General features: G+C 42.9%; 1 protein-coding gene and 1 long non-coding RNA gene across 4 annotated transcripts in view; one reads left to right on the top strand and one right to left on the bottom strand.

The window, feature by feature from the left end:
- The window catches only part of LOC142582182 (uncharacterized), an 80,807-nt gene that overhangs the window by 8,377 nt on the left and 60,141 nt on the right, over positions 1 to 12,289 (bottom strand). The gene's annotated exons all lie outside the window — the stretch shown is intronic.
- Dhod (dihydroorotate dehydrogenase 2) overlaps positions 1 to 12,289 on the top strand; it is a 74,939-nt gene that overhangs the window by 31,230 nt on the left and 31,420 nt on the right. The gene's annotated exons all lie outside the window — the stretch shown is intronic.

Below are 12,289 nucleotides of genomic sequence, written 5' to 3'. Positions count from 1 at the left end.
AGCGAGCGCGTTGAGACACTTGGCACACTTTGCTTTGGCTTTACCAAGGCGCACTTAGAACACAGCCGAAAGCTTGCACGGACAAGGAACGCGCGAATAACACAGGCTTCCGAGAGCGAAGGTGACACGGTCTCGCAGTGATGCCCTCTCCCCTCACAAAATTCCACGCGAGCATGTGTTCACCCGCTATGCTCCGTCGAGGCCTGAGCCAGCAAGCACGAGCCAGGACCACGAGCTCGCCTCACATGCATGTGACGTGGCTTCGCAGCTAATGGGAAGTTTTGTTGCTACTGACGCCACCGGCTTTTTCGCTCAATGGGCCATATGACACTTTTGCGTGAGAAATAATTTTAAAAGCCACCAGGTCTGGGCAGAATGGAACCTACATAATATATTCAGGCAATCTTGTCTGAATTTACAGTCGATTCCGGACATATCAAATTCAGATTTACAGAATTACTGCTTAACTTAATCCGTTGTACTATCCCCTTGGAATTCTATGTAAAAGTATAGCACTATACTGTGCATATATCGAGCTTCCATTCACTGCCACATTCAGTATGTCGAGCTCTGTGCCATGCTGCTCCCCTGCAAGTGCATTTCTCTTAACAGACTCACAATCACTCCTCGTTTCATCAGAAATATCCACGTTGACGAAACGGTGCTGTTTTGACAGATGCTGTCAAACAAGACACTGAATCTGAAGGGCAGCAGTAAAAATGAGCAAGGTGCGGCTTGAAATATGGATGGTTCGTAGAGCAATTGGGTCTTGCACTCTATAACGAGTGGATTTGCTTTAGTAAGCTTCACTGTTATACAGATCTGCAATGCGGCGAAGCATGTTGATAGCAGAAAGGTTGTTGTCGGTGAAGCATAATACCTGTGGCTGTTTGTTATCACAAAGCGGATCACTACACTGTTTCAAGACCGCAAAAGGCCTCCCCATCTGACAAGTGCGTTCCACAAGAAATTGTGGATGGCACTTAGTGGCTCTGGGCATAGGATGCCAAACTGGAGATGTTGGCACCATTGGATTTGTCTTGTACAGATTTCACGAACAGCATTTTAGAGTTCTGTGAGTGGCCAAAATGGAACCTGATCTCAACCCCCACTTGGACAGATATTTACATTACAGTTTGCATTTAACAAAACCACTGCACAACCACATCCACCCTTTGTGAAAAGACTATCGCAAAGCGAGTGCAAGACTCTCTGCAATCCACGTGCCCACAGTCTGCGCTGAACGCATTTCATTCTTCTTCGCAGGGACATGTCAGCGTGAATAGACTCGTGTCAGCAAGAATAGAATAGTGTTCTGAAGGCTGAAATCCACTTTCGAATCTAACAGTGTCTACCTGGTTGACTTGTTCCTGAGGCATGATGATCAGCCGTTTGAACAGCTTATTGTTATGGACATGCAGCCAGGCACGCTCACGCACGATTTGCAGTAAATGTGCGCAGATGATGGCATGGCACATTTGGGCTGGTTTGATTCTGTGCTGCATTCATTTCTACCTTATCCTAAATAAGAATGCACAACAAACACTTACCTAGACGTGTGCAAGGCTCACTGCTGTCTCGCGTCTAGGCAACACAGACTTTTAGGGTTAGTGTTGCAATCAGTTTATCAAAGAAAAATCTGCAGCGCGAATGACACTTGCAACATTCGTCTGCAAAAACATAAATAAAAGAAGTTCTCTTTTGTGCTTAAACGGGTCTTGGAGAAACAGATTGGTAAATTACTGCTCTTCATGATCTTAGGAGACTGTTCATGCTGAATGGAATTTTTAGATAAGCTTCGTATAGGCATATTTTACATTTGAAATTCTCGATATATCGAACTGTTTACCGATCCTCTTTGAGTTCGATATAGCTGGGATCAATTGTATATTCAAACATGCACCTTATGCGAACTTTACCATGGCTCTACTAGATGGTGCAGCATGTACAGAGGGAAGCACGACAGAGGAGCCTGGCTGCAGTGCACCATAACAACTGTACACTCTAATCTAGAACACTGTAGCCTGGCTGCATACATGCCTTGTACACAACTCGTTGCAGTGGTGGTAATACGGTATGCCACTACACTGTTTTAATGCAAATTGCGGTAATGTTAACACTTATTTGGGAGATGGGTTCTGCCGGGACTTCTTGTTCAGCCTCCCCCCCACTTCTGTACTTAAAGAATATCGGAAAAAACAATACTTGTCACACGTAGAGGCTGAAAGCCCCTGGGGAGTGGCAGTGTGCATGCCTGAGGAGTGGTGTACATACCAAAGGAACTCCAGGTAAGGTATTATGTAGGATGTCTTCATCACTTTGTATATATGTTATTTCCTATAATGAGACCTCGAACAGTTGTCATTTCGTACTTAAATTGGGATGTGGTTTGTATATTCCACAGATTATGTGTTTCACTGTCAACCAAGTCAATTAGTGGCTTGCATTAAGCAAAGTTAGGTAAGTAGTATCAGCCCCATAAGGCTGGTTACACACACTCAAACTCTCCAGAAGGTACAGCATAGTTAAGTTAATTCCCGCTTGGGACATCATGGTTAGATGAGACCTACAGCCGTGTGTCACAGCTGGCATGGATGCTGGATGCTGTATGGATGCTGTATTTCTTTGTCTTCAAAGCTGACTGCCATTGATAAAGAAGTGCTGTCACATATGTATTCCACTTCAATTCATCATCATCATCATCAGCCTATTTTATGTCCACTGCAGGACAAAGGCCTCTCCCTGTGATCTCCATTACCCATGTCTTGTGCCAACCGATTCCAGCTAGCGCCTGTGAATCTTTAATTTCATCACCCCACCTTGTCTTCTGCTGTCCTCGACTGCACTTCCATTCTCTTGGCACCCATTCTGTAACCCTAATGGTCTACCGGTTATTGAACCTATGCATTACATGACCTGCCCAGCTCCATTCCTTTCTCTTAATGTCAATTAGAATATCGGCTATCCCTGTTTGCTCTCTGATCCACACCGCTCTCTTCCTGTCTCATAACGTTATGCCTAACATTCTTCGTTCCATTGCTCTCTGCGCGGTCCTTAACTTGTTTCCAGCTCCTTTGTCAGTCTCCAATTTCTGCCCCATATGTCAGCACTGGTAGAATGCATTGATTGTACACCTTTCTTTTTAATCGTAATGGTAAGGTTCCAGTCAGGATCTGACAATGTCTGCCGAATGCACTCCAACCTATTTTTATTCTTCTGTAAATTTCCTTCTCATTATCAGGGACCCCTGTGAGTACTTGACATAGGTAGACATACTCTTTCACAGACTCTAGAGGCTGACTGGCGATCCTGAACACTTGCTCCCTTGCCTGGCCATTGATCATTATCTTTGTCTTCGGCATGTTAATCTTCAACCCCACTCTTATACTCTGTCTGTTAAGGTCCTCAATTATATGTTGTAACTCAACCCCAGTGTTGCTGAACAGGACAATGTCATCTCCAAATCGAAGGTTGCCGAGATATTCGCCGTTGATCCTTACTCCTAAGCCTTCCCAGTTTAATAGCTTAAATACTGCTTCCAAGCACACAGTGAATAGGATTGGAGAGATTGTGTCTCCTTGTCTGACCCTTTTCTTTATAGGTATTTTTCTACTTTTCTTGTGGAGAATTAAGGTAGCTGTGGAATCTGTAGATACTTTCGAAAATATTTACGTAAGCGTCCTGTACACCTTGATTACGTAATACCTCTATGACTGCTGGTGTCTCTCTGAATCAAATGCCTTTTCATAATCTATGAAACCTATAGAGAGAGGCTGATTGTACTCTGTATATTTCTCGATTACCTGGTCGATGACATGGATGTGATCCATTGTAGAGTATCCCTTCCTGAAACCTGCCTGTTCCCTTGGTTGACTAAAGCAAGATTATCTTGGAGATTATCTTGGTGAATGTTTTATATAATGCTAAAGGTAAGCTAATGGGCCTATAATTTTTCAATTCTTTAACATCTCCCTTTTTGTGGATTAGTATAACGTTTACATTCTTCCAGTTTTCTGGGGCCCTTGCAGTCGATAGACACATTGTATAAAGAGCCGCCAGTTTTCCAAGCATTATGTCTCCTCTATCTTTGATTAAATTGACTGGTAGACCATCTTCTCCTGCCGCTTTCCCCTGTTTCATGTCTTGCAAGGCCCTTCTAACTTCATCACTAGTTATAGAAGGAGCCTCTGTAACCTGTTCATTAGTACTTCGAATGGAGGTATCGTGGCTGCTTTGGGTACTGTACAGGTCAGTATAGAATTCTTCCGCTCCTTTTACTATATCTTTGAGATTGCTGACGATATTACCCTGCTTATCTTTCGGTGCATACATCTCGGTTTATCCGATGCCTAGTTTCCTTCTCACTGTTTTCAGGCTGCGTCCATTTTTTACTGCTTCCTCAGTCTTTTTCACGTTATAATTTCGAATATCTCTTATTTTCTCCTAGTTGATTAGTTTTGAAAGTTCCGCAAATTCTATGATCTCTTGAGTTGAACAATTTCATTCTTCATCATTTCTTTGTTAAGTCTTTTATTACTTGGAAGAGCTTACCTACTGGTTGCCTTGGTGCATAGGCAGAAATTTTTCATTTTTCCGGAGGGGCCAACCAGCTTTCCGGCCCCCTCCCCTCCCCCTATATGTATATTCTTGCATTTGAAGAAACTTTGTGTGACCTCAAAGAATTATTCACTGAAGTGACGGCCTTATATGAGAATTTACAAGACCTCATAGTAGGAGACAGTTCAATTTCACAGCCCAAGTCCTCTCTCACCACCAAGAATCTGGCATCTCTGGGTGGTGTAATCTTCCTTGGTGTACTTGTTGTATACTTCGATATCACAAATACTGCTTCGCCTTTCCGGCGAAACTGCAGCCTCTCTATGTCCTTTTTCCTTTTTTTTTTCTGCGAGTCCGAGTATAAGCGCTCCTGCGCATGACTGCTTTTGATTCTGATTTCTAGTGAATCCAGCTTGTCCTCGTTTAGGTTACTGAGTGAATTGTGCAGGGTGCCCCAACTGTCATGCACCAAGACAAATATAGCAGTTGCATTGCCTGATGAAAACCTGGTGCATATTGTTTCCAGTACAGTGGAAGAGCTGCCAGTAATTCTTTTGTTCCTGAAATTTAATTCGACAATATTGCAATTAATTATCTAATTTGAGAAGTACTGTCCTCATTATCAAAGTGTCAATGAAGCATTTGTAGGCACCCCCAGGTGCCCCCAAATGACATCTTACTACTGTGTTTTCAGCGACGTACTAATTGCGTGCAATTTTTTCCGACTGGCAAACAAACCTCACGAAATATGAAAAATACAATGTGACTGCGTTTCACCTGCACCATAAAGCAGCGCCCCCAAATAAGCTGATTGAAAACAAGTGCACTGCATGTCGTAAACCCGAAGAGACAGCCCATCACCTTGACAATGGTATGGAAGGAGCATCAACAGCAGGTCTCGCGGCTTTGCAGCTATTCCTTCTTCTCTGCATCACTCTTACTATCCGTTTCTCAAGGCCGACTGATCAGACTGATAACAAAAGCCCCTTGATGATGCGGCCAAAGCGCTGCTCTGACCCCGCACGAAATGCAAAAAGCAATGTGATAGGCATAGAATGTTTCAAAATCCCGGCTTTGCTTGCACCACATCAAAAGAGTGCGCGCAAATCTATATTTCATGCCAGAAACTTGCTTTGGAACAAAGCCAAATTAAAGTGACTGTTTTATTTTTCATGAAATTGTATACATGCTGCAACAACAGGTTCATGGCATAAAATAAAAGTGGGATAAACAGACCGGGAAGTGACCTATGTGTTGAGAAAAGGCACGACCACTGCGTTCAAGAAAGTAAATAGCCACTTCTAAACGAGCCAGAATGGCAGTCGGGACACCTGCACAAAAAAACAAACAATAAGAAATACATAAGATTTCAGTGTGCCTTATTATCTATTAATTCGTAAATGCTATTGAACACTAGCTGCTGCCTAGAGAACATGTATGAACAGGTCTCCTTCTGCAGCTACGCAGAATGAACAGTTGGGATTAACCCAATGATAAACACCGGGACTGCATGTTTCAGCTTCGCTGGTTAACCATCTGTACGGAGTGCTTGGGCAGTGATTTTCTTCGTTATTTCCTTCATTTTGTACTGGCTAACTCAGAAAGAGCCTGTTCGAGGGCACTGCATTATGATGCGGGTGGTAGCATTCAAGTGGTATTCACCATATTTCGCAGGGTTTATTCACCAGTCGGAAACAATTAGTATGGAATTAGTACATTGCTGAATACACCGCAGTTAGATGTCCCTTGGCTGTGCTTACAAATGCCCATTGACACTTTGATAATTATGATAGTATGTCTCGAGTTAGATAATTAATTACAATGACCTAATTAAGCCTAAGTAACAATAAAATTACTGGCAGCTACTCCGCTGTACTGGAAACAATATGCACTAGGTTTTGTTTGAGTAACTCATTGCCTTTTCTTATAATCTTGGTGCATCATAGTTAACTGGGACACCCTGTATACATTTATGACTTTTGCATGCAAGTGACGATGTTTCCATCCATAATAAATATTTAAAATTATTAGAAGTATCCTTTAATGAGTCGTTCACTTTGCTTACTGGAAAGAGAAGTGATACTCAGGCACATATCATTCATGTGCACTCAAGACTGCCAAAGGGGTCATTAAAGTCTACCGTTTTTTTTTTTTCGGGGTCAAAAAAGCACAGAAAGCATTTTGAAGCGAGGTGAACATACAGCAACATATTGTATCTCTAGGCATAAGCTAAATATACCTTTAGAAATAATTGTTGTTTGGCTACCTCTTTCTCTTTAAAAATATAATAAATTTTGTCCTGTGTATACTATACTTAAATATATTGTGTATGTGCATGGTGTTTACAGTAGAAATTTAAAACAACATTCAAGTGAGAAATATGGATAAGGCAGCCGCCACTGGTACTTCTAATGCACTTGTTCTTCTATTGTCAGGATTTGCAGAAATAAAGCAAAGTATGAACTAAAATCTGCGCATGTCCATGCCAACATTGATGCAGTAAGCTATTAGCCACAATAAAATTTTAAGTGGAAAGATCGAGGCAATTGAAAAAGAACCTAAAGTGATGTAGGTGACGAAACTCTGGCAATGACACATTAGGTGGGGGCGGGGTAGGCTTCGGCATTGCGGGGGGGGGGAGGGGCTGAGCACCCCCCAGCAGTCTGTGCCTATGCCTTGGCGCCTTACCTCCCACTTCAATTGTTGCTTCTGAAGCCAGCCTCATTACGGTATCATTCATTGTCTCTATGTCATCTTCATCTCTCTGTTCTAAGGCTGCATATTTGTTTGCAAGTGCCAACCTGAATTGGCCTGCTTTTACCCTTACAGGGTCTAGGTTAGCCTGTTTCTCCTTAAGCAATTTTACTCTTTCTCTGTTCACATTGAGGTGAATCCTAGCCCTCACTAACCTATGATCACTGCACTTTACCCTACCTAACACTTCTGCATTTTGCACAGTGCTGGGATCGGCAGAAAGTATGAAACCAGTTTCATTTCTTGTTTCACCATTAGGGCTTTCCCAGGTCCACTTTTTGTTCCAACGCTTCCCGAAGAAGGTGTTCACGATTCACAGCTTATTCCTTTCCGCGAATTCTGCCAACATCTCTCCTCAAGTGTTCCTAGAATCCACACCGTAGTTGCCAATTGCTTGTTTACCAGCCTGCTTTTCCCCCACTTTTGCATTGAAGTCGCCCATGACTACAGTATACTGAGTTTGCACTTTTCGCATCGCTAATTCAACATCTTCGTAAAACTGTTCTATTTCTTCATCATCGTGATTGGAGGTTGGAGTGTAGGTTTGTACTACCTTTGTTCTATACCTCCTATTCATCTTTATTATGACTACTGCTGCCCTCTCGCTAATGCTGTAGAATTCGTCAATGTTGCCTACTGTGTGCTTACGAATTATGAATCCTACTCCGAACTGCTTCTTATCTGGTAGTCCCCTATAGCAGAGGACATGACCATTTGTCAGCACCGTATAAGCCTCACCAGTCTAACCTCAATAAGGCCAATGATATCCCAAACAATGCCTGATAGTTCCTCAAAGAGTCCTGCTAGGCTAGCTTCACTTGAGAGGGATCGGGTGTTACACATTGCAAGGGTCAGTTTCTATTGGCGGCCTGTCCGTGTCCAGAGATTATTAGCACCTTGTGCTGCGTTACAGGTCTGACCGCCACCTTGGTCAGGTGCTCCGCAGCTGCTGGGGACTGAGGGCCATTGGTTAATTGAATGAGTCATTTGGGAGGGAGTGGCCGAACACTGCACTAGGGAGGCCAATTCCTGTCCTGGTAAGGGAGTGTCCTGTTGAAGTTTAATTGGTCTTCCTAATTTGGTTGTACCGGGATTAGTATAGCCCCACTTGCTGTCGGCGTTTTTGCCGGTGTCGGGAGCTGCTCCAAGCCTGGCAATGAAGTGTACTGGGTGAGGTGAATTCATATTTCCCAACTTCAGGAGAAAAAAAAAATGCGAGGATTCGAATTTCTGACTGTGGCAACTGAGCATCCAAGCTAGCTCAGTCAGCTAACCGTGTGGGTTGTCAGGCCGCCTTATGTCGGAGAATTCTAGCGTGCCTGAAAGCATGCTTGAACTATCCGCGATATATGGGTTTTGCTGATCGGAAGAGGTGGTGCAAAGATAATGATCAATAGCCAGGCAAGGGAGCAAGTGTTCAGGATCGCCAGTCAGCCCCTAGAGTTGGTGAAGGAGTACATTTACCTATGTCAAGTACTCACAGGGGACCCTGATCATGAGAAGGAAATTTACAGAAGAATAAAAATAGGTTGGAGAGCATTCGGCAAACATTGTCAGATCCTGACTCGAACCTTACCAATGGTTCTAACATCGTGGTTTCGGAGTCTCCCGTATGCATTCAGCTAACAACGCGGCTAGATACACAATATAGTTTTGGCAAACTTAAACAGCACTTAAAAGCAGTTTGGAAAAAAAAGAAAATGAGGAGAAGAAAAACTTTCAGTGCTTACTGGAAATTCACAAGTCTCGTATGGACAGAGGAACATCAAACAGCTTACAGTCGCGTCTGCCTGCCTCAGGCATTGGAGAAGTCTTTCTGAACGAGACGGAACTGATACTGATGTGCCGCTGAAGGCTGAGACGTCGCATGTGAGGAGGGTGCATTGGCAGAGACTTTCACTCAAAGGGCAAATCCTCAGAGTGGCGAGACTGGCCGCCAGAACAATAAGGTTCTGAGCCACGTGTAAATAGCCGACCTTGGAAGTGGCCTTGCTCTATGCTTGGAAAGCGCTTATACGATGCCTCCTTTAAGCTACAGCAAATGCGTCTGCGATTAGTTAGACATTGTTTGTACACTTCGCGCTGGAAAGCTATTGACGTGCCTTTTGTCGCCTGCCGCACTTGTATTACTTGCAATTTAGCAGTTGCGAATACGTGCTCGTGACCTACGGGAGCACAAACAAAATGTTGATGTTGGTAGAATTGAAGTCTCTGACTTAAGCATTGTAGTCGAAGGAACAAGTCAGGTCTTGCATCGTTTAATCGATGGCCTAGATAGAACAATGCCTGGGACTTTTAAAGCAAGACTGAGTAAAGAGCTTTAGTTGGGAATTTTAGCACTTGGTATGCATGTGGCACTCACGCATTGAATTTGTCAGTTGCGGTAGCAGCTATGAAGAAGGGTAAAAAGAAAGACATAGACCACTGAAAGAATACAAGACGTTTAGGCTCCCCTTATGGGAGCCTTGTTCACAATATAATCAAGGACATGTGATACAATGTTTATATGGCTTTAAAATATGATGCGAGCTGGATGTGTAGATAGGGGAAAGGATTCCATCATTCCAGTTGAGGGTGCTATCTGTCATTTGAACGAGAAGGGATTCCAAGTACTGTCTGGAAGTCAAATTTCTTTCCTTTTCTAATATCTTGGCATTATCCCAATCAACCCTGTGGCCCAAGTCCTCTGCATGCTCTGCCAATGCGTTTGAGACTTTATTCTTGTTCAGATCTTTGATATGCTGCTTCGACCGTCGTTCAAATTTGCCTGTCTTGCCAATACATGTGCAGTCGCAGTCTTCACATGGAATCTTGTAGACGATGCGAGGACCTAGGAAGCTTGTCTTTCATGTTTACCAGCCGATGGCGTCATCATCATGAAGACCTTGAGTGTGATATTGTGGAGGGTCTTTCCGATCATAATGCAGTCTTTGTTAAATATTCTATTGCCTGTGAACCTACGAAAGCAGAATACAAGGTAGTTACTAATTTTTCATGTGCCAACGATGATAGTGTACTTTCTATGTTAGCATATTAGAGGTTGGATTACACAACATTTTGACGAGACACATAGAAGTGAAACACACACCACAGAGTGCTACTTGCAACTGTAGTTTTATTCCCTTGTCAGTGGAATAAATACAGGAAGATACTCAAAGGGGGAGAGTGACAAAAAAACTTTACAAACAGGGCCATCCACCAATGCCAAGCTGGCTTTGTCACGTGATCATTTTTGCTGCACTCGACACTGCAAAAACGCGTTACAAAAATGGTGCCATCATACCGTTGCTGACAGCTTTCGGGAGCAAACACGCAGGCTCACGGCGGCAGGTCCTCCTTTCCATGTATTAGTATCTGTGGCACAATCATTGCTCAAGGAAATCGAAACAAGGGCATCATTATCTGGGAGGTAGCCTTGCGGTCCAAGCACACATGAAAAAATAGTGGTGATGCCATACATTCATTCGATCGCACACTGTATAAAGAAAATTGGTGAAAGATGCAATGTAAAAGTGGTGTTTTCCGCACCAGAAAAATTGCTGGGAATGTGTGCGAAAGTAAACCCAGGTGCCACGCAGAAACGAGGCTGTGAAACACAACACAGAAAGAAGTTGGTCGACTGCACTGAAGGAGTGATATATTCTATTCTACTTCAGTGTGGCAGAAAGTGCATCGGACAGACTGGACAATGTTTGAATGAAAGATTAACGGAACATGATTATAATGTTTCAAAAGCAGTTGCCGGACATCTTGGGATACATTGTAGAGATTTCGGATGTCAGCCATTCTTCAAAAAATGCAAGATTGTGAGCAAAGATGGCAGCCAAATGATGCGAGAGGTAATTGAAGCAGCTAAGATTGCGCGTGTAGGAAGTATGTGCGTAAGCATGCCATCCGTCTCGCATAGTGCAAAAGAAACAGGTTTCTTCACGCGCCAATCTGAAATTTTGTATCCTCGTTCCTTTTTTGCGATGTCGAGTGCAGCAAAAATGATCATGTGACAAAGCCGGCTTGGCATTAGTGGATGGCCCTGTTTGTAAAGTTTTTTTTTGTCGCTCTCCCCCTTTAAGTAGCTTCCTGTGTTTATTCCACTGACAAGGGAATAAAACTAAAGTTGTTTCTCTTCTCTCGTCAAAATGTTGTGCAGTCTAACCTCTAATATGCTATAGCAACAAGCGCAGTCTTCAACTTTGGCAAGTTTCTATGTTAGTGGATTCCTATGATGATTTTCCACTTTCCAGTATCACCTGCAGCATGGACGCTGTAGTATAACATTTTTATGCAATTCTGTCTGAATGTATATCGAAATTCATGCCCAGAAAGTGTGTTAAACGCAGTACTAAACACCCATGGTACAACAGAGAGGTAATTCAGTTTATTCGCCACGTAAAGCGACAATGTCATCGATGCCGGTACAAACCAAACCAGGATTTCCTTTCGTGCACGCTAAATAAAACACTCAAAAGTAAAATGCATGAGGCTAGAGACTTTTATTACAACAGTACTCTGTCAACATTCATAAGGGAAAATCCTACTAAATTTTGAATGACAATTAATCCACCTTCTGCGAACCCCTTTTCATTCATTATTGAAAATGAAACCTGCTCTGATGCTTAGACGATCTCAGAAGCCTTCCATTATTTAAAATCTGCTTTTTGCGTTGATAACTGCACTGTTCCTTCTTTCTCCCCTCCTTTTGTACCTGCAGCTTTCCCAGATATCAATATATCTTGTTCTGGAATTCATAACCTCTTACTAAACAGAGACATAACTAAAAGTGCCAGTCCAGATAGTATTCCTAACATATTTTTGAAAAGGTACTCTGAAGAGCGTGCACATTATCTAATAACTACATTTCAGAAATCACTTGACTCCAGATGAGTCCTGCGAATTTGGAAGGTTGCTAATGTCGTTCCTATCTTCAAATCAGGCATGAAGGAAGCTATTTCTAACTATAGACCAATTTCGTTATCTACAT

This window comes from Dermacentor variabilis, chromosome 5, assembly GCF_050947875.1.
Source record: "Dermacentor variabilis isolate Ectoservices chromosome 5, ASM5094787v1, whole genome shotgun sequence".
Lineage (NCBI taxonomy): Eukaryota > Metazoa > Arthropoda > Arachnida > Ixodida > Ixodidae > Dermacentor > Dermacentor variabilis.
Note: the sequence above shows the minus strand (reverse complement) of the source record. Positions and strands in the feature narration are given on the sequence as shown.